Source organism: Cricetulus griseus, chromosome X, assembly GCF_003668045.3.
Source record: "Cricetulus griseus strain 17A/GY chromosome X, alternate assembly CriGri-PICRH-1.0, whole genome shotgun sequence".
Taxonomy (NCBI): Eukaryota; Metazoa; Chordata; class Mammalia; order Rodentia; family Cricetidae; genus Cricetulus; species Cricetulus griseus.
In genome coordinates this window covers 31,858,392-31,882,231 of record NC_048604.1, presented here as the reverse complement: position 1 = coordinate 31,882,231, position 23,840 = coordinate 31,858,392, and positions in this window count along the sequence as shown.

Here is a 23,840-nt window from a genome sequence, read left to right as displayed (position 1 = left end):
TAGGCAAGTAGTACACCACTGAGCTGAAACTCCAGCCAAGTTTTTAAATTTTTATTTTGAGATAGGGTTTAAGCTGCTCAGCCAAGTCTTGAACTTAATGATTGAGTTCAAAATCATTTTTCTTCATTCTCCTATTACTTCCTTCCCATTTTCAGAATGAATCATTATTGCCCCATATTTAAAGTTAACCCAATCTGGTAAGAGTCAAAATGTAGATACTGAGGCTGGAATTCTTAATGTTGAGTATCGTGTTTAGGGCTTTTGGGTGGTCTTTGTTGTTTGTCATTCCCAAGGGCTACTTCTTTAGTCTGAATGCTGTAAAATGAGTGCTAGATACCATCTCAGGTGCTGGAAGTTTCTATATACAAGATAAAAAATGGGAATACGCCAAAAGCATGGGATAGAGACTTCCAAGGAACAAATAACCACCTAATTATATCATAGGGTCTCCATCTAGTAGGCATTCCTGGCACTGGGGAGATTCTTTTCCTATTTTATACTTGTATTTAGGCATAGTCACTTACCTAGTATTTCTTTGGAAAGATAAACTAGTTATCATAAGGGTCAACTTTATTTTAAGATTCACAATAGCTGAATCTCTATTGAAGATGCCTTACATCTAGGGAAGCCATTTTCAATATCCTATTATTATAGTAAGCCAGGAATCCTAAGGCTGGGGTTGCAATTTTCCTGAGAAGATTGCATCACACTGCTATGATACATGTTGCAGGCTCCTAGTTGGACTTATGGTTGTCATTAATGCTATACCCATTATATGTATCTTACTATATATTGCACTGAGGAAAAAGGAAACAAAGGTCCATGTGTATTAGAATTTCACACCAGTCCAACTAGTTATAAATAATATTATATATGCTCAAAATTCTACAAACTGGAAAAGTATTCAGAAATAAACAAAAAATGTTTAGTACATTGTATGAGACAGTGAAATAGTACAAATTAAATTTGACTGTTTGTAAAAATCCATGTTTTCCAGTGACACGATGCTCATTCCACATAGTAGGCACATTGTTGGGGAAAAACAGGCAGGTTTTGGTACAGTGCTTTGACACAAAAAGACCAGTCAAAAGGGGAAAAATGACTGAAAACATGGGTTATTTTTCATTGTCTTTTTATAATGTCTTTTTTATAGGCCTTGTATGAAGGGAACAGCCTGGAAAGTCCTTTTGTCTGTTCATTAACTTATTAGCATCAATTACTATTGATGTCATTTCAACCATGACTAGCCAGTCTGTTTCTTCGTTCCCTCCTGTGTCAAAAGCAGCATGATACTGGAAGTCATAAAAGAGAGAGCACAAAAGGAGATGGATTTTCTTATAGAAATGCTAGTCTTGACTTTTTTCTCACTGATCATATAGCTAATTTCTCTCTCTCTCTCTCTCTCTCTCTCTCTCTCTCTCTCTCTCTCTCTCACACACACACACACACACACACACACACACACACACACACACACACTGTACTATACCCTATCCAAAAGCATAATACTTTAGGAACCACTTAGTAGGTAACTGAGGTCAGAATATGATAAAAATACAGTTTTAGAGCCACATGGACTCTTTCTAATGTCAGACTTGGTTTCAAATTGCCAGCCACAATTTCCATATACATTAACAAATCATCAAATATGCCTCAAAATCATGCTGAAAGATCTGATTAGCTGATGGTAGCTAAGTTTTGGGCAATTTTATTCCCCTAAAACACCTTCAAAGTACACCCGTAATTTGAATCACTAAGTACAACATAACTTTCTGAAAATTAAATCAGATGTTTTCTCAAATAACTATTTTGTCTGATCACTGTTTTTAGTGATACACACTTAGCATTCCTCTAGAAGGGACGTGATGTGCTATCCGTCAGAACCACTGTGACTACATTCTCACAGATGTGTTTGCCTTACCTTCTCTTGCTTAATATATTAAATATTTAGAAGTCAAATTGAAGCTAGCATTTCATATTGCTGTTATATGAAATCTAAAGTCACTAAATTATGGTTTTTATAGGTTATGGAATTCCTTAAAGGACTGAAATAAATTACCTGTTTATTTCAGCCAAATATAAAGCACCATTGTAATAGCTTTCAAAGAAGAAATAAAACTAATAGATTTGTAAGAGTTAAAAAGCACGTTTTTGTTCTAAAATGGGGAATGCTGCTAAAACTTCAAATTTCCAGTTAATATGCAACTATGGAGTAGAGATAAAACACTATTTAGTTCTGCAAATATATCTAGAATTGTGCTTTTTTTTTATAAAGTAACCAACAATGAGGGGACTCTGTTCTGGAAACATCAATACTCCTCTAACAAGTAATACACCAAATCATATCAATGAGTCCAAATGAAAGCTCTCATTCCATTTCTCAAGGTGGATACAATCTTGTGTATTTTTAGAAACTATTTTTCACCAGAAAGGGAACGTGTACTTCTTTATTTGCTGAATTTAATTATATATTAAAATATACAGTGTTCTCTTCTATTATGAGTAATCAGGGCATGCAAATTGCAGGCTTCATCCTTCCATTTTAATATGCTTCATTGGAAGATGAGCAATGATTTTTTTTTAAATCTCACACATATCTGCCTGAGGAAAAACCATTTGATCTTTGACAATTAAAGGCCTTAGGATTTAGCTATTATGCCATTAGATAAGGATAATTTTATTAACTTATCCTGAATATCAGAGAAATTTCAGATCATACCAGTTTATTTAACAAGTCAATCTAGAACACATACTGCATTTGCATAATTTTATAACTCTATTCCCCTCAGAATCAAATTCTTCAGATATTAACTAATGAAATGCTTTAAAACCTAAATGTTCCTCTTTCACTCCAAATCAAACACTTATTTGATTCATTCAAGATACTATAAGTAATTTGTATTAGTCATTTACATAGGTGCTAAGAAATTTCTAATCATTGTCTTAATTAATTTAAACATCATTAAGCATTTATAGTGACTGCTACTTAATACCATCCTGTTATTTTCCTCAACAAGTGAATATGTTTCTCTCAGTTTGTTTCTTCCATATTTCATTCAGATTGTGTTTATTTTTAGTCATACCTTAAGTTTTTTTATTTTTTTTATTAGTTCTAGTTAGGGAACAAGCTTATTTCAAGTCCCTTCTCCCTCTCCGTCCCCTCACCCCCAAACTTCCTCCCCCACCCCCAGCCCACCCCCACCCCATCCACCCACCACTCCCCAGGCAGGGTAGGGCCCTCAACGGGGCTCTGCAAAGTCCACCAAGTCTTCCTATGCTGATCCTGGGCCCTTCCCCATGTGTCCAGGGCCAGAGTGTAACCCTTCATATGGGATGGGCTCTCAAAGTCCCTTCTTGCACCAGGGAAAAATACTAATCCACTACCAGAGGCTCCCTGAAGTTTAAGTTTGAAACACTTATACTCAACATAAAAGGCCCAGCTCATCACACCTATGGATATTGCTAAAATTGTTAAATATCATTGGATCACAAGAAAACAATACAGAAAGTCCTTATATTATCCCTACATGGTGTAAAGGGCATTATTTCTCCAAGTAAATACTCAGGAAATAGTTTTAGTGGAGAAAATGTGGGAATAATTAAAATACTATAAATAACTAACTAGTAGAAATCATTAGAAAAGGTAATTTTATAGCACACATTATCAGAAGATAGCTGGCTGATAAGGTTTCTAAACAGAATACTGAAATGTGGAGGGTGGGAATAAGAAATAGTGAACTGATCAAGATGAACCTCCCCAAACCTTCTCTGGCCATTGCTGTTGCCTCATCTTATTGGACCAGAAAGAAGGGTGTCTTCCCCTAAGAGAATGTCTGATTGAGTCATTGATGTGAAAAGCTGACTGGGTTTCTGAGTCAGATACACATGGATATGCCTCTACCTGCATCAAGCAAAGATACTGGCCTAACTAGGTTCTCTCATTCTGTTTCCTTGTCTAGTGAGTAGTTGATAACACCTGAATAGCAGAATGCATGGAAAATATACCCAACAGTGTAGGTACAGTAGGTACACTTCATGAAACAAAATCCTTCCCTCTACACACAAACACTAGTATCTCTTTGCAATGCATAGCTTTGCCTTATGATATGACAATATCATCTTCCATTTATTGCTGGAAGTCAGGTAATTATAATCTTAAAAAATTCTGATGCTACATAAAAAGAGGCAGAATCATATTGTTTCTTGGAGGCACCTCACATTTTATACTCTATTTCCTCGAGAACCAGGAAGTTCTCAGGCTGGCAAGATAATTCAGCAAGTAAAGTTGCTTACAGCCAAGCATAAGGATCTGAGATTGATCCCTGGAACCCACATGGCAGAAGGAGAGAACTGAACCCAGCAGTCTGTACTCTAACCTCCACATGTACATTATGGCTTGCATTCACATATGTGCATGATCACACACACAATAATAAATATGTTTTTAATTTAAAAATGAAAGTTATAGCAGATGAACTTTTGATTAGACATAGTTCATTTGTATAGGAAAAAGTATGATACATAGCGAATCACATGAAAGAATCAGAGAATGTTTTACTAGATAAAACTATTGCAACCCACATCTATTCTCCAGAAAGTACAGCTGTATTTTATTCACATGACTAATTTTCTTCAAAAAGCCTGACTACTCTACTTAGTTATAAAGAAATATTCAGAATCATGATGGTTCTTACAGAAACTAGTTTTCAGTTCACCTTTCATGGCAGGATTTGTGCACAAGTTACAAATATCATAAAGGTAGAGCATACTTACTGTTTCTTCAAGTTAAAGGTAAGTGAATTGTGATACATGAACATTAAGGAAGATACCAAGTACTTCTCCAGAACTGACAGAGTTGGAACAGAGTACAATAAAAATTATTATGTGAATTTTTTCATTTTCCCTGATGTTAATATTACCAGTGCCCAGATTCATGAAGGACTAATTTGTGATAAGCTTAAATATGTAATTTTCTCTCTTCAGAGTGCTGTTTCAATGTTCCAAGAGAAAAAGGAGATCTGTAGTTCAAATTCAGCCTGAATAATACTAACTCCAAACAAGAGATCACTTACATCCACTCAACATGTGCAGTACTTTACTTTCTAGTTTGGTACTTGGACAAGAAACTTGAACTTTTACAACCATTTAGTAGCTCATCTTAAAACCTTGCAACAGTATTCAGATAAATGGCATCCAGCTCATCTGAGTGTTGAGTTTCCAGATCATAAACTCCTAAAGGGCAGAGTCTACAATTATTTGGCTAACTTTCTATCGCTTGTGACGGTAGAAGCTTAATAAATACTATTTCATGGTAATGGTGATGATGACAAGTTAATGCCCCTCAAAGCACCATCCAACCAGTCAATTTAGTGAAAGTCAAACTGGTCATTGGATGTCATAAAAAATCAGTCACTTGATTGAATGAATTATTCAAATGGCAGCTGGTTGCTTTTACGCTTGTATAGACATAACATTAAAGTTGCTTTCCACATTGAGAAGAATTAAGAGAGTGATGAAGTACAGCTATTTATTAGTTGCCAGTGTTATCACAGCAGTCAGGAACTTCAAAACAGAAAGCTGGAATCACTATTGAAACTACCAAAAATAGAATAATCGAATGATAAAGAATCCAGTGGCAGATAAATTCTCTGGCCTAAATTATTTTTTAATGTTTTCATATAATATATTTTAATCTGGTTTTTGTTAGCCAACTACTACTGGACTGTGGTTGACATACCCACTGACATTCTATTGAAGAAAACTGATAACCCCTCCCATCAGGTATTGATTGCAAATAGCTTCTTGGTTAGGTGTGGGAATTTCCTTAATTTCTTAACCATGACCTGGTGCAATTAGAATTAAGTGTCCCAGTCAGGAGGATACTATTAATTATCTTTGTCCTACATACTGTTCATATTCATCTTCTCAATATGAAAATTACTAAGCAGTGACTTTTAGCAGAAAACAAATAATGAAGATCATCAGAATGATTTTGCTCATTACCTTAGTGTGTCCTTTCTTGCTGTATTACACACACACACACACACACACACACACACACACACACACACACACACACACACACACACATATATATATATATATATATATATTATATATATATATATATATTTGAAACAAAGAAGCAAAATTCAGTTGCTTCTGAATGTCAGGACTTACTCTGAAGATATTATAATTGAGGTAGCTTAGTATTCATCAACTACATTTAAAGAGGTCAGTGAAAATAGAACAGATTCTAGGAGAAAAAGAAACCTCAGAGATTTGTAATGATTTGATTTTTGAAAACTTTGCTAAGGTAACTCATGTGAGAGGGATATTCTTATAAAAATGTGCTACATAGTGGAGAGACATGCAAAACATAAAGAACAAAGAACAAAATGTCATTTTGTCTCTAGTGTATAAAATGTATAGAAAATGTCATTGGCCAAAACACAAGAATAAAAGTTATTTTAAAAAATTAGGAGTCATTGTATAGTCTCTTGAAGAAAGGGAGAGGGACGAGAACCCCTGAACACAGTGGGAGCACAGGGCATGTGTGGAGAGGAAGGAGGTGGGAAGGGAAGAAGGGGAGGGGGAGGAGAACAAGAGGCCTGAGACAGGGGAGGAATAGAGGAAGGCAGGAAAGGAGATGCCTTGATAGAGGGAGACAGTACAGGTATGGAGAGAGGTCTGGCACAAGGGAAATGTTAGGGGATCCACAGGGATGACCCCAACTTAGAATCCAAGCAGTGGTGGAGAAAATGACATTGATGCCCTTCCCCTATAATGAGATTGGTGTCTACCTTGATTACCATTCCTAGAGACTTCATCCAGTAGCTGTTTGAAGCAGAAACAGGTACCCACAGCTGAGCACTTAACCATGCTACTGGAATCCAGTTGTGGAGAGGGAGGAGGGATGAGCAAAGGAATCAAGACCGTGGTGCAGAAACCTGCAAAAACACTTGACCTGACCTAGTGAGAGCACAGAGACCCTAGTCATAAAGGTACGGAAACAGCATTGGATCAAACCAGGCCCTCTGAATGTGGGTGCCAGCTAGGAAGCCAAGACAGTCTATGGGATCTCTAACAGTGGAGATAGTCTCTAACCCTAGAGCACAAATGGACTTTGGGAGCCCATTCCCCATGGAGGGATACTATTGCAGTCTAGATACAGGAAGGAGGTCCTAGGTCCTCCCCCCAAACGATATGATAGACTTTGAAGGTCCCTGGTGGAGGGCCTCACTATCCTTGGGAAGGTTTGGGGGGTGGGTTGGAGGGTTGGTGGGGAACATGGGAGGATGGGAGGGTGAGGGAATGGGGGGTGGATATGTAAATATGAGTAGTAATTAAAGAATTCAAATAAAAAATTAGGAGAAGCCAGGTGGATTTTGTTTTCTTATCTAATATCTGTGTGTGGGCATGTACTTACATGTTGGTTAGCATACTTGTGGGAGGCAGGCTTTCTCTACCATATTTTTCCATATAGGGTCTCCCACAGAATTCAACTACCCTGGATGGTCAACAAGCCCCTCTTGTCATTGCCTGTAAAGCACTGAGATTATAGGCATAAGGGTACATGACACAGGACCTAGTTATTTTATTTTTATTTTTTTAATGTTCATTGGTATTTTTCCATGGGTGTCAGGTCCCCTGGAACTGGTGTGACCGACAGTTGTGAGCTGCCATGTGGGTGCTGGGAATAGATCCCAGGTCCTCTGGAAGAACAGTCAGTAATCTTGACCACTGGGCCATTTCTCCAGCACCCATAACCTAGCTTTCTACATGGATGCTAGGGATCAAAACTACTGTCCTTCTGTTTATGTGGCATGCTCTTTACTGATTGAGCTATCTCCCTGATCTCAAAGCAGCTTTAGTTTGTTTGTTTTCTGTTTGCATTTTCTTCTTCTTTCTTTTTTTTGAGACAGAATGTCTCTGTGTAACAGCTCTGTAGGCTAGGTTGCTCTGGAACTCACAAATATCTGCCTTCCTCTGCCTCCCCAATACAGGAATTAAGGGTATTTGCCATCTCTCCCAGCATCTTTTTAAAGTAGTCTATATACAGGTCATTCACTTGTTTGCACTTGTTTGGTTAGCATTACCCCAAGATATTTTATGTTGTTTGTAGCTATTGTAAAGGGTGATGATTCTCTGATTTCTTTCTCAGCCCGTTTATCGTCTGATATATTGTAAGGCTACTGATTTTTTTTTTTTGAGTTAATATTGTATCCTGACACTTATCTGAAGCTGTTTATCAGCTGTAGGAGTTCCCTGGTAGAATTCTTGGGGTCATTTATGTATACTCTCAGGTCTTCTGCAAATAGTGAAAGTTTGATTTCTTTCTTTCTAATTTGTATCCCCTTGATCTCCTTTTGTTGTCTTATTGCTCTAGCTAGAATTTTGAGTACTATATTGAGTAGATATGGAGAGAGTAGACAGCCTTGACTTGTTCCTGATTTTAGTGGAATGAAGTTTCTCTCCATTTAATTTGATGTTGGCTGTTAGCTTACTTTTATTATGTAATCAGATTGGTGACTACCATAATTGCCATCAGAGAGCCTTTACCTGGTAACTGACAGAAGCAGATGCAGAAATCCATAGTCAAGCTCTGGGCCTAGCTCATGAACAAAGGGAAGAGAGATTGTATGCACCAGGAGGGCCAAGGTCATAATGGAGGAATTCACAGAGACACCTGATCTGGTCTCATGGGAACACATGGACTCTGGACCAACATTAAGGGAGCCTGTATGGGGCCAACCTGGGCCTTCTGCATGTGTGTGACAGTTGTGTAGTTTGGTCAGTTTGTAAGGCTCCTAGCAGTGGGATCAGGACCTGAAGCATAAATCTAATTAATCTTAATCAATAAAACCCCAGAGTAAGAGAACAGAATTATAACCTGAAAGTTCAGAGAAATAGAGGAGCCTCTGGAAAAAAAAAAAGCTGAGATCCTCTTGGTGCCCTGCCTTATCACTTACTGTCTCTGTCTATAGTCCTCCAAACCTCTATGGTTAACTAGTGTCTAGCTCTACCCTCTGACTCCAAGCAAGCTTTATTTGGTAGAAGACAAACAAAACAGCACACAACAAAGGTCTGTCCCTGGAGCTTAGGTGGCTATTGGGAACTTGTTCCCCATGCTGAATTACCTTGCCCAGACTTTATGTTGGGGAGGAGCTTGATCCTATCTCAACTTGATGTGCCATACTTTGTTCAAGCCCATGGGAGGCCTGTCCATTTCTGAATGGACACTGTGGAGGAATAGATGGAAAAGTCTGTAGATAGGCTGAGAGAAGAGGAGGGGGAGAAACTGTGGTCAGTATGGAAAATAAATGAAAATGTTAATTAACTAAAATATTTTTTAGGCCAGGCGTTGGTGGCGCATGCCTTTAATCCCAGCACTTGGGAGGCAGAGGCAGGCGGATCTCTGTGAGTTCGAGGCCAGCCTGGTCTCCAGAGCAAGAGCCAGGATCGGCTCCAAAGCTACACAGAGAAACCCTGTCTCTAAAAAACACAAAAAAATATATTTTTTAAAAGTAATCTACATAAATGAGAGATAGTGAGCTGTGGATAGAGATAAAATATTTATTAAGCCATTAATACAGGATATGTATTCACATTTAAGATTTGGAGCTAGGAGCTTCCAATGGGAAAGAAAATGTGATGTTTGTCTTTCTGGGTATGAGTTACCTCACTCAATATGATATTTTCTAGGTTCATTTATTTTCCTGCAAATTTCATGATATTCTTTTCCTTTAAAGATGGATAGTATTCTACACTACCTTTTCATTATCCATTTGTCAATTAAAGTGCATTTAGGTTGTTTCTATTACCTTGGTATTGTGAACAGAGCAACAATAAACAAAGCCATGGAGTAGGATATTTAGTCCTTCAGGAATATGCTAAGGGGTAGTATAAGTAGGTCACATGATAGATTCATGTTTTAGCTTTTTGATACTTCTCCACATTGCTTTTTGGAGTAGCTGGGTGAGTTTGCAATCGTACCTGATATTTGTGGACCAAAAGAGAAATTTTATACTTGGGGAGCTCATTTGATGTATAATGAGATCTCATGCTAACATTACAGAGGGATCTTATTATATAAAACTCCTTTCTTTTTGTGGTCCAGGCTGTTTGGTGTTCTGAAAGCTTCTTGTACTTTCATAGGCATATCCTTCTGTAGGTTGGGGAAGGTTTCTTCTATGATTTTGTTGAATATGTTTTCTGTACCTTTGAGCAGTATTTATTCACCTTCTTCTATACCTATTTCCAAAGAGACTGTAGAAGTTTGCACTCCCACCCTTTTCTCCACATCCTCTCCAGCATAAACTGTCATTGGTGTTTTTGATTTTAGCCATTCTGACAGGAGTAAGATGGTATCTCAGAGTTGTTTTGATTTGCATTTCCCTGATGGCTAAGGATGTTGAGCACTTTCTTATGTGTCTTTCAGCCATTTTAGATTCCTCCATTGAGAATCGTCTATTTAGTTCTGTACCCCACTATTTAATTGGATTACTAGGTGTTTTGGAAACTAGCTTATTGAGTTCTTTGTAAATTTTGGAGATCAGCCCTCTGTCTGATATGCAGTTGGTGAATATCTTTTCCCATTCTGTGGGCTGCTGGTTTTTTTTTTTTTTTTTTTTTTGTTGACTGTGTTCTTTGCCATACAAAAGCTTCTCAGTTTCAGGAGGTCCCATTTACTAAATGTCTATCTCAGTGACTGTGCTACTGGTGTGATGTTCAGGAAGTGTTTTCTTGTACCAATTCCTTTGAGGGTACCATCTACTTTCTCTTCTAAGAGGTTCAGTGTGGCTGGATTTATGTTGAGGTCTTTGATCCATTTGGACTTAAGTTTTGTGCATGGCGATAGATGTGAATCTATCTGCAGTTAATAGAGGCTGCCATTTATAGGTTTAAAGAGAATTCCAGCACGAGGGAAATATCCAGAGATACAAAAGTTTGACCCCACTAACAATCTAATCAATAGTGGAGAGGCTACCTTAAATGTGCTTCTCCAATAATGAGATTGATGACTACCTTATATGCCATCCTAGAGCCTTCATCCAGTAGCTGATGGAAGCAGAAGCAGATACCCACAGCTAAATACTGAGCTGAACTCTGGAATCCAGTTGCAGAGAGAGAAGAGTGATGAGCAAAGGGGTCAAGACTAGGATGGAGAAATCCACAGAAACAGATGACCCGAACAAGTGGTTGCTCATGGACCCCAGACTGATAGCTGGGAAGCCAACATGGGACTGATCCAGACCCCCCTGAATGTGGGTGTCAGTGAGGAGGCCTCAGCAATCTATGAGGCCTCTGGTAGTAGATCAGTATTTATCCCTAGTCCATGAATGGGTTTTGGGAGCCCACTCCACAAAGAGGGATACTCTCTCAGCCTAGATACACAGGAGAGGGTCTAGGGCCCTGCTTCAAATGAGACTTTGAAAATTTCACCATAGAAGGCCTCACCCTCCCTGAGGAGCAGAAAGGGGTTGGGATAGGGGGTTGGGGGACAGGAGAGGAGAGAGGAGAGGGAACTGTGATTGACATGTAAAAGAAGCTTGTTTCTAATTTAAAATTGGTCTAATTACAATTATAAAAATAAATGAAGATAATAAATCAAAAAAGAGCAAAAACAATTGAATAACACAACAAAATTTGAGTAAAGCACTACCCCAAATACAAAATCACCACAAGTTCTTACTACTATACATAAGTCCTTCAGCATATAAAAGAGACAAATCTTCCATGGATAAAAATCCCAGATAATTTAAGCAGATTCTGGGTGTTCAAAGCATTGAAACATATTTCCCAATCTTTACATGCAGGCCATATAGAGTAAGGTCAGAGGAAAAGACAATGGATTCACAGAAAAGAATATTCATCAGATGATTATAGTTAACATCATTAATGATAAATCATATGCATGATCAATACTTTTATATTGTGTGACGAAAGTGTCGTTTTCCCTCAGTGAACTTCTTCCTGCAAACTCCCAGTCTAATCACTAAAATTCCAATTGTGGGATATCTTATATAGTATCTAATTCATATTCCCCAACAATCTCTACATTATCAAAACCAAGTAAAGTTTAGAGACTATCAAAGCACTGAAAAACATAAGAAGACAACCTGTCTTGGATATAATTTGTCTTCTAAAGGTTCACTTGCCCCCAGTGTAGTGGTCTGAGGTAGTGTCACTTAGGACTCAACTTTCATGAGGTGATTCATGCTGTCTTATATGAGCAGGTAAGGTCTTGGAGAGGTAAATATTTCCTGAGAGAGCACCAACTGTAAAAACCAATCCTGACCCTTCATTAACTCTTTCAATTTCTGTTTCTGTGCACATACTGTTTGCATATCATCTACCAGATGGTAGACAGTGTTCCTGAATGTCCACTACTACAGAATAAATATTCTTTTCTTTATACCTTGAATATAGGAAGGAAAATCATGCTAAAACCTTTACCAACAGTGAGATGAGCAATGGATCCTAACCATTCATTAATACAAGTATGGTTTGGAGTTACCACACCCCAGTTCTATAACCATACTCTATAATTTGGAAAAGAAGTTATTGCTTAGAAGTGGCTTTTTGGTTTATTTACAATCTTAATGTAAAACCCAAACTTTCCAGATGGCATAGCTTGAAAATCATTAAGAATACATAACGTTGCCAGGCATTGTAGGTCACACTTGTAATCCCAGACATGAGGAAGGTGGAGAAGGGAGATCAGAGGTTTAAGGCTACCTTCAACTTAACAAATTTGAAAACAGCTTGGGACCACATTAGGCATTGTCTCAAAAGTAAAATAATATATAATAAAGCCACCCTCAGTTACATGGTAAATTTCAGGCCATCATGTTCTTTTGTGTGTGTGTGTGTGTGGTACTGGGAGTTAAACCTGTGACAAGCACTTTATTGATTTAGGTATGACTCCAGCTGTGCTCTCATGTTCAGATGGAAGATATCATCAGAAAAAAGAAAACTGGGGGCAACATAAAGAAGCTATCAAAATTCTAGAAATACAGTTGTGGTATTATAGAACTTGATGGGCTGGGGAAGAGAACATGAAGTTGATTGGTGTTGGGATTATGCTTCCAAGTGTCCCCATTTTATTTAGGAAAGCTACTCTTCAGCTCCATCCTTTAATGCCATGTTTAGCTTATGATGTCTGTTGTCGGGATATTGAGCAGAGGTCACTTAACTCCTGCCTGATTGTTCAGAGCTACAGGAAAAAGAAAAGTTGGCTACTAGTTAAGTCAAGTATAAGATCCAACTTCCACCATCTGAAGGTGTGACATTCAAGATCAAGTCAGAGTTAGTACCAGTCACACTGATCTGTATTCTGCTAGGAATTATTACTAGGATATTAACTTTATCACTAATCATTAAGGTCTAGTCCAAGCTATTAGCCATAAAATACAATGATATCAAATTAGATGACAACTAACAAGGAATCATAAGGCAAGTTTTAAAAATGTTAAGAAAGGCAACTTGCAGAGAGAACATTCTCTGTTACAGGTTTTTACTCTGATTTTAAGACTAGAGCATACATATTAGATATGTTTTATTAAAATTTTTTAAACAATTATTTGATCATATTTTTTCCTTTCCCCAAACTCCTCCCAGATCCTCCCAATGTCCACACCAATCAGCTTCAGGTTCTCTCCCCTCCTCCATCAACAGCAAAACCACAAAGTAAAAATAAAAACCCAATGAGACAAAAAGTAACAGAACAAAATGAGAAATACACACATACACACACACACACACACACACACACACAGAGAGAGAGAGAGAGAGAGAGAGAGAGAGAGAGAGAGAGAGAGACAGAGAAGAGAGCATTTTTTGCAGGTCAACTACTCCTGGACAATGGTCCTACCCTGCAGTGTGGTTGCTATACCTAATGACACTCTACTGGAGAACACTAACTATCCCCTTCCCAAAAGGTATCAATTTCAAATAGCTTCTTAGTTAGGAGTGGGGATCTCATATGGCTTAATATTTATTAGCTGGCTAGATGGCCAATGAGCCCCAGGAATATACCTGTCTCTGTCTTCCCAGACAAGCGGATGAGCAGCAGCATACCCAACTATTTTTTAATTAAAATAAGCATTCTGAATCTTGAACCCATGTCTTTATGTTTGCACAGCAATTATTTTACTGTCTGAGCCAGCTCCCAGTGGCCCCTTAGAAGGTTTTCTATAGGGCAAATAGAGCCATGTAGTGGAGTTGTACATGAATCAGATTAGGGGTACTGTTGTAAATTCAATTCAATGAATGTCCTTATCTACATACAAAAATTACCCCTTCAAAAGCTATGAGAATTCTTTGGAGGCTTATACAATTTTAATGAGTTTATTAAATTAGATCATTTTTCTGAGAATCAATTATACTAAATATCAAATACATCAGACTGGTTTTTAATGAATTACCTCCAAAAGACTAAACCCATGCATGAAATGAGGAAATTAATTTAAAAATCAAATGCTAGAAAAAAGACCATTTGACAAGCTGTCTAACACTTTCAATATTTAATACAAAAAAAAAACCAGGAGAAGCACACTGCACCTTCTATTATTCATTGGCCTGCTTGTAAAGTTTTTATTTAAAAGCAGATTTGTAATTCTACACTAGAACCATGTAAATGCCTGTCTTCATAGCATCCTGCCTTAAAATCTGGAAGTTGTAATCTTTAAACAATTTAATCTTTTATGTTTCTCAACATTATACACTTTTATCTCCTTTGTTTCTTTTCTGAATTTGGCAACAAAGAAAATAGTATAACTATCTAGTCTTCAATCCCCATCAGAGACCTGAAAAGTATAAAATTTTACCTGAGCAAGCAACTTCAAAAATCTATGGAACTGACGGAAACAGCTGGCTGCCTGGACAGTCACCCAAGTTTCCTGTGCAACGTTGGGGCGTCCATAATTGGCTTACAGGCTTAGAATATCTGGCCTTATCCCCACTGAAGAGTGTATGGGGGATACAAAGGAAGGAGATGGGGGCAAGAGAATGGGAGGAAAAGGGAACTGGGATTCATATGTAAAATGAAAAATATTCTTTTAAATAAAAAAGGAGGTTCTCAAAACTGAGTCACCTTAAGAAACATTTGGATTTTTTTTCAGAAATATGGGATATCCTAAGAAATTCTGATTCATCCATTCTGGAGTAAGATCAGGAAACCTGAACTTTTGCCAGCTATTGAGGTAAATCAGATAAAGACATCAAAAGTCTTGCTTTAAAAGATAATGTGAAAGCTAGAGATGCAACTTGGTTGGTAGAATTCTTGTCTAACAGCACAATGCCCTGGATTCAGTCACCCATGCCACACAAACCAGGCTTTGTGACACAGCCATTAATCCCACCATTTAGGAGGTAGAGGAAAAGGGATCAAGAGTTCAGGATATCCTTGTCTGTATGACAAGTTTTTGCCCAGCCATAGCTACATAAAACACCATCTAAAAGATTTCTTTTAAAAACAGGGTGTGGTGGTGCACACATTTAATCCCAGCACTCAGGAGACAGAGGCAGGCAGATCTCTGTGAGTTTGAGGCAAGCCTGGTCTACAGATCAAGTTCCAGGACACCCAGGCCTCTGTTACAAAGAGAAATCCTGTCTTGAACTCCCCCAATGAAAATAATAATAATAATAATAATAATAATAATAATAATAATAATATAAAGATGGATATCTCACAAAGAGTGCAGAGGTAGCTCAGTGTGGACTGATGCTTGCTTGTCAAGGAAGGAACTCTGCAACACCCAATGAGCTGAATTTGATCCAAAGAACCCACACAAAAATGGAAGCAGACAAGGTCTTCCACAAAGTTGTCTTTTGACCTCGATGCTCCCCCCCCCCAATATGCACGTGTGCACAATTATTTTAGAACTTTTTAAACACTGGGTAAAATACAGCATTATGAAAATGTCATTATAAAATCGGTTAATGGGTATGCTAACATAAAAATAATTTTCAGAAACAAACCTGTGACATTCTCCTATGAATGCAGAAATCATGACCCACCTGGATGACAGACCTGCTCCTCCCACCATTCATTTTTTTCCCATACTAAAATTTTGACAATGCCTGTACAACTACATAAAAGAACCACTCTTAACCATTGTGCTGGGAGCTCTTTGCATAACACATATTTAATGTTAAACTGGTCATGAAATTGGTCTTCATTAATGTTGTAAAATACGAAGCAGTTCCCCACAATGATATTCATATTTCAAGGAAAACATTTTAGAAAAAGTTAAAAGCAGTTTCCATTAATAATGGAGACATTTTATTGGAGACTAGGCATTGAAATAGCAGAGGCAAAATTCATTTGAGGAAAAAATGTATGGTACAATGTTCTGAAAAGAGAAAGCTAATTATTATTTTTGAAAGCTAATTACCTTAACAAAACATCAACCTATTAGGCTAAAACTCTGAAATATCAAAAATTACTATGTAAACTCTCTGAACAAATGCCTCAAATGAGGATTCAATATGTGCAATTGTCCTTTCCCAATGAATATTTAAGTACTTGTTGTAATAGCAATTTAAAAAGAGAATTATGTCTAAAAGCCAGCATTTAATCATCACTACCACCATAAGTAACTGCCATAATCATAGTCAGTTTTACTTTAGTTGTTTCATGAAAGTAACAGTTATATTGACTCTTTTGGTGGGAGCCAGGAAGTTTTACTGACCAGAACATAAATGATTTAATAAACAAATATTGTATATGGACACATTTATGAATTCACAGCTCTGAGAGAAGAAAGCACTTCAATTTTTCTTAAAAGCAAGACATCAGTGTGGGTTTGAAAAGAATTGCCCTATTCTGAGAGCTATCTATGATTCTATACTTTTTAAAATAATGTTTTTCTTAGTTCTCTAAGAATTTTATACATTACATTTTGATTGTATTCATCCTTCTCCCAACTTCCTCTAGACCACCCTCCCCTTCCATATGCATCCACTTCCTTATGCACTCCCATCTACCCCACTCTGTGTTGGCCAAATTACACTTGGACATGGGAACAGCATTGGAGCGTGGTTGATATAACCAGTGTCACTTCAGTGAAGAAATGTGACTTTCTCCAGGCAGAAATCAAATGCCAATGGTTCTTCAGCTAGAGTATGGACTTTGTGTCTACCTTCCCTTGTCCGTTGTGGGATTTTGTCTAGCATGGGTTTAGGCTTTAATGCATGCTGTCACAAACTCTGTGAGCTCATAGGTGCATCCGCCATACTGTGTCTGGCAAACACTGCTTGTTTAATTCACCACCAAGTAGATTCATGTGCTAGCTTTGAGGGAAGGAATGTGACACAGACATTCCTTTTACTCTTAAGACACTTGTATTTCAACATTGACAATGAGAAGTAATGTGAATTTATCATAAAATGGTGTGTTAGACTTCTTGAATAATCTATTTGTACTATATGGAAACAGAAACAGTGAATTTAGAAGCTGTGGGTTGGACTATAGAGTTCCAATTTCAGGGTTTAATACCCAAATCCACAATCGATTAGCTATGTTGTGGCAATATATTATTATAAAAATATCTCTCATGTTTTAAGTGACTAGAACATTTTCTGGACCTCAAAGATAAAGTTAATAAAACACCTTCAGATCAGTTAAGTCTTAAGACTACTATTCCACCACTGCATACTCTGCCTATATCTTTAATGCATATCTGTAATCTTAAATTGTGTGTATACTTCCAGGCCACCTGACCCAGGTGTGTGTGTGTGTGTGTGTGTGTGTGTGTGTGCTGTGTGTGTGTGTGTGTGTGTGGAGAGAGAGAGAGAGAGAGAGAGAGAGAGAGAGAGAGAGAGAGAGAGAGAGAGAGAGAGGATAGTCATTTCCTAAAAACAGAAAATAGGATGAAAGCAGCCTTATAAAATGAATATCCAATAGAAATGTTGGATACAGCATACCGATATTGCTTGATAGCATGTTTGCTCATTATCTGGGTTGTCTAGGTCACCTGAAGTCAGCACTTAATCCCATGTAAATCTCTGTTAAAGATTTCTGCAAAGTATACCAAACCTTCCCTATGTAATGTTTCCTGTGATGTTCAATAAAAGTTTTGGAGGCTGTCCTATTCATGATGCTGTTCCTAAAATTACAAAGAGCTTTGTACAAAACAGACAATATTCGCTAAATAAATGAATAAATAATTAAAATAGTTTCCCTTAATTAAAATGTTTATGCCTCTTTTTATGGTTTTCTACTGTTGCCTAACTTTGTGTTTATGTTCTTTATTTCTTAATTTTAGTGAGCTCATTACCACTCATTTTCTCCACTTATAATGCTTTGATTAATGATTGCAATTTCACTCTTGCCTATTGGGGGTTACTAGATAAAATAACTATCCAAATTCTCATTTTGAGTGAATAATATCTCATAAACATGTTCAAAACTTGACAAAACATTGACATGGTAGATAGTTATTATCTTAAAATCTGTAAGTACATGTGCTAGATTTTTAATTCTGGTACAAATCATGTATTTCCAATAAGGTAAAGGGTCATCAATTAAATAGATTTTGAACCTGACAATAGTTCATTGTGACCTTTAAAGAAAAACTAATATAAAGTTTATATTTGTCTATAATTAATAACTGAAAGCCTGACTATCATGTTAGTAGTTTATTAATAATAACACATAATGGTGGATATGCAATGCAAAGAGCATAGAGGATTAACACAGCAAATTTAGGAAACATGGGATATCTTTTAATAAAGAGAACTTAGCTGGAACTCAAAATCATGGATAAGTTTCTTTTTGTCCAAAGTATTATCTATTATTTCTTTTTATTTTGCATGTCTTTGTGAGATTTTGTGTGTCCCACGTGGACAAGTACCCAAGAAGACCATAAGGTGTCAGGCTATCTGGAATTGTAGTCACAGGCAGCTCTGAGCTTCCTGATGTTGCTAGAGACTGAACCTGGCTCTTGTGGAAGAAAAGCAAGTGCTCTTCACCACTGAGCCTTCTCTCCAGACCATTAGCAATGTATTTCTTCCTTTCTTTTCTTTTCTTTTCTTTTCTTTTCTTTTCTTTTCTTTTCTTTTCTTTTTCCTTTCCTTTCCTTTCCTTTCCTTTTCTTTTCTTTCCTTTCCTTTCCTTTTCTTTTCTGGGACATAGTTTCTCTGTGTAGCCCTGGCTGTCCTGGAACCCACTCTATAGACCAAGCTGGCCTTGAACTCACAGACATCCACCTTTCCCTGTCTCCTGAGTGCTGAGATTAAAGGTGCATTCGACCACTGCCTGGCATTAATAATGTATCTCAAATTTCTGCTCAGAGCTTCTTTTTGTACTTTGGAAATGAAGATCATCTAGTGAATGTTTCATGAGTCAAGGGACTCATGGTTCCTAATGTTGAATCTCAGAAGACTTTTGGGAGATGAACTTCAGTGGTCAGAGGAAGTATATCATACCATCCCATCTTGACTTCCTAGGAAATCCTACAATGAGCTTCTCACAAAGCATGCTCTGTGTAGATGTCAGGTTTATTGTGCAGGGAGAGATTTCCATAAGACAGATTTACTTACGTATCTACCATTTTTGTGTGGGTTACCTATACTGCCAACCTTATTTCCTTTCAAAAACTTCTTGATTTTTAATCTAAATAGTTTTGAACATCTTCTGTAACTGAGATGAAGCATTGCATTCCTTTTTTAGAAAGTGAAAATTGCTGCTCTCAAATGGAAACAAATTTTACATCAAAGAGCTCAAATTCAATGCCGAGAGGAAAAAAAGCCAAATATGTAAAGCATTCTAGCAGCTGGAACTGATACTGGCAAAGACTGTGTCTAAACATACAAAGTGAGGAGATATGGGGTAATTTTTAAATAATTCCAGAAGTTTCATATCTTTGTCATAATTACCTGAGTACTTAGACTAAGTTATACCGTAACTGAAATGACATGAAGAAATAACACAAAACCCCGTTTAACTTTACATAGACAAAGACAGACATTATCTATCATAATACAAACTTCAATGTTTTGAAAAACTTTGGGTAATTTGCTGCATTTGTCAGTGTTCATCCAGATGCCTAGCAATATAGAGCCAAAACCAAGGCCAGTGAGACTACGGAAGTTTTTCCAAAGGGCAGAGTAAATTGTTCTCCAAATATTCCATGATTGCAAGGTTGTTTCAGTTGAATATAATTATAGTGTTAGAGTTTTAATAGGCATAGGACTGACTATGTATCCAGAGCCTAGTAAAACACTTAAGAATGCAGTTTGGATCATCCAAATCTTATCTGTAGCCACTGATAGCTCCCTTGATTATACATTTTAGTTCAGTTAGACAAAAGATGGTTAGATAAATGTCTCATAAAATTGTCTAAATTCCTACTACATAAACATCTGTGCATTATATACTTACTTAAATAAACAAACGAGTTACACTAAATGGTAAATGCTAGCAAATCCTATGTGAAACCACTCATCTGGCCTCCTGAAATCACAAAGCAGTAAATGCTTGATGAGACATGGGATGACTGATTTGCTTGTGCATAAATTATCAGTTCTCAGAAATAATTCATCACAATAACACTTACAGGTCTACGATAGTGAAGGCCTTTTAAAAAGACATTTAAAGAAATGAAATGCTTATCAGTTATTGGTGATACAAAAGTATAGCTTTGTGAATATCAGTTTATTTAGAATCAAGACAGCTATATATAATAAATGTATTTCTGTAATTCCTAGAAATTTAAGGACATAAGAGTGTCTACCATGGGGGAGAAAGTATTGTTGTGTTCAAACTCAGAGAGAAATATTGGGTATGTAAAATAGCTTTGAAATTGATGGGCTCTGTCATTAAGGATGAATATTGACAAATCTCTTTGATTTCCTAGATCGTAAATCCATGCAACACTGAAAGGAGCCATTCACAAAACTGAGCCTTTGGTTGTGTTCATCTATATAGTGATTACTTGCACCTGCAGCCTGGACAGTGTGTCTAACAAGCACCACATAGGGATAAAGTAGAAAAGTTAATTTCTTTGGGCCTTAGATTTCTACTCTATCTGAGTTCCTTACTAAAACAGCAATATTATTGTGTATGTGTATTCCATAATTTATTATTGTGAATTTATTTATTCATATGCAATGTAGTATCAAGAAGATTCACTTTAGGAAAAGAGATAGGCATACACATAAAGAATCCACTTGAAGGTTCTCAGTTACAAACTTAATGAGAACATTAGGTCCAAGAGTCGCCCATATTTTAAATGTTTGAATTTTCTGAAGAAACAAAAACAGAAAATAGTTCAGTATGACTAATGCATATAACCTGAAGAATTGAAAATGAGACCTCTATGCAAATAATGAGTTGACAATTAGGTCTGGACCGAAAAGTATATTGGAGAACTGATGTTATCACTACTCTCTTAACTAGATATTCCAGACTGTAGGTGTTGTTATTTAAGGAACTTTTTAAAAAAGAAAATAACAGCATTCCCATAATTTGGTCTTGAAATCAGATATATGGATGCCTCTGTCTCCCAAGTGTTATGCTTAAAGGCATGCACTGCCACACCCAACATCACATCCTAATTGTACATATACGTGGATATATGTATATTTTTAGATTTATTATATATATGTGTGTGTGTGTGTGTTATGCCTGCATGTATATGTATGTGTATTTTGTAAATATAATGTGCATTTCTGTGTCCTCAGAAGTTATAAGAGGTTATCAGAATTCCTGGAACTGATTTGTGGATGGTTGTTGGCCATAATGTGCATGTTGGGAAGAAAATCAATGTTCTCTGCAAGAGCAAAAGGTGCTTTTAACTGCTGAGACATCTCTCAAGTATGGAAAGACACACTTTTAAAAAATGATGGCATAATATCCAGTTACCTAAGAGCCAGAGAAAGCGCAACTAGCCAATTTTGCAGCATTCTAACATGGGTGTGGAGTGGTAAGGTTTGGGACTGTGTCGCCTAATTCAAAGAACTCCAGAATACCTACAACCTCAAGCTAAGTAAAGCTCAAGGAAGCAGCAAGCATGGCTTGTAAAACTTAAAAGGCAACTAACTATAGATACCTAAATGCATATGGAAAGAGATTACTGAAACAGTGAAAACAATAATTGCCAATATAGCCGTTAGGAAATTTCTAGAAAGGGAAGAGATATGAAAAAGTGATTATTTAAGAAGATAATGGACAGAAATCCTCCAAATTTGAGAATCTTGGACATACAAATCCCAAAAGCTCAAGTACAAGAAATTACATAATAGCAACATTATTTGCAATGGCAAAAATACCGAAGCAACCAGTGATAAAATAATTTAAAAAATGGTGCATATACACAATGGAGTATTAGTCTTAATGGGAACGGAATTCTGACACATTCTACAGTTTGAGTTAAAGTTGGAGACATTAGGCAAGTGAAATAAGATAGTAATAACAGGATTAGCATTGCATGATTATACTTATATGTATATATTGAGATTCATATAGGACATAGAATGGTGGCTGTCAGAGAATGGTATAGGAAATGGGGGTATTGTTTAATGGGTACAGATTTTTTCATTACCAAAATTGACTGTTCTTGAAACAGATGGTAATAATTACAGCACAATATTGTTAATGTTCCCAATCCAATGAGTTATCTGACCTAGAAAAATACACCTCTGGTTTTAAAAAAAGGAACATTGTTATAGGGGTAACCTACTATTTTCTGATTAAGTTTAAATCCATCTTCACATTATGAAACTCATGTTTGGTAATGTAAATCTCTCCCAAGCACCATGGCTGGGGAGCCCACAGTCCCAAAGTGTAAACCAACTACTATTTTGCTAAATGGGTATATTATCAAACTTCCTTTTAAGTATGTATCTCAATACCCACCAATTAGTGTATTTTTCTTTATAGAAGTTGTGTTTTGTAGACAATGGCAGTTACTACAGACTCACAACTGATCAAAGTGTCTGTGGAGGTGTTTCCCATAAAAAGGATGTCTATATCACACCCATTGCCCCACAAGATGCAGATAAATTTTCCAATGAGGAGATGGAAACACTGTTACATAGAACTGAGGAGAAACAGTGTCATCTAGTCATGGCAGGACCAATGCACTCATGCAAACAGGAAAGCATTGCAGCTATGGTTGACTGCACAAAATCAAGCCAGTCATAATTCCAGAATGCACATGGGAAGGGCAGTTGACCATTGACAGTTACTAAGAAGGAAAGAGTCAATTTTCGTTAGAAATGTGATAGCTGGTAAGTTAACTATTTTCCAGTGTTATTATCACACATACACACATGCCAACACACACACACACACACACACTTACCCATACAAGGACAGATCTGAATAGGCTCAGGGGATTATTGAAGAGAGAGTATGTGAAGTAGAGAGTAAGTAGTGGGGAGTATCTGGGAGGAGTTTAAAGAGGAAATACAAGATGAATATGATCAAAACAAATTACATGAATGTATAAAATTATCACAGAATAAAAATACTATGGAAAAAATTTAAAGTTTGTTTTGTGTATACTTTACCATATTAAAAATAAGAAAAGGAGACACATAGAAAATCATCGAGACTATTCCATCAACCACAATCGGATTATTTTAGCAAGTGTTTCTGGCAGATAGATTTATAACCTTGCCTAAATACTTCCAACTTCCTAGACCCACTTAATAAATGTTTGCTTAATAAAATGCTGAATTTTGGTATTTAAGATGCTTAATGATCTTAATATTGCTGCCTCACACATTTACTATGTTTATGCTTGGTCACGATCTCTCCATCATCTGCATCTACTATTTTTAGTGTCACTGTAGTTCTGATGAAACAGTAATTACCAAGTTAATATGAG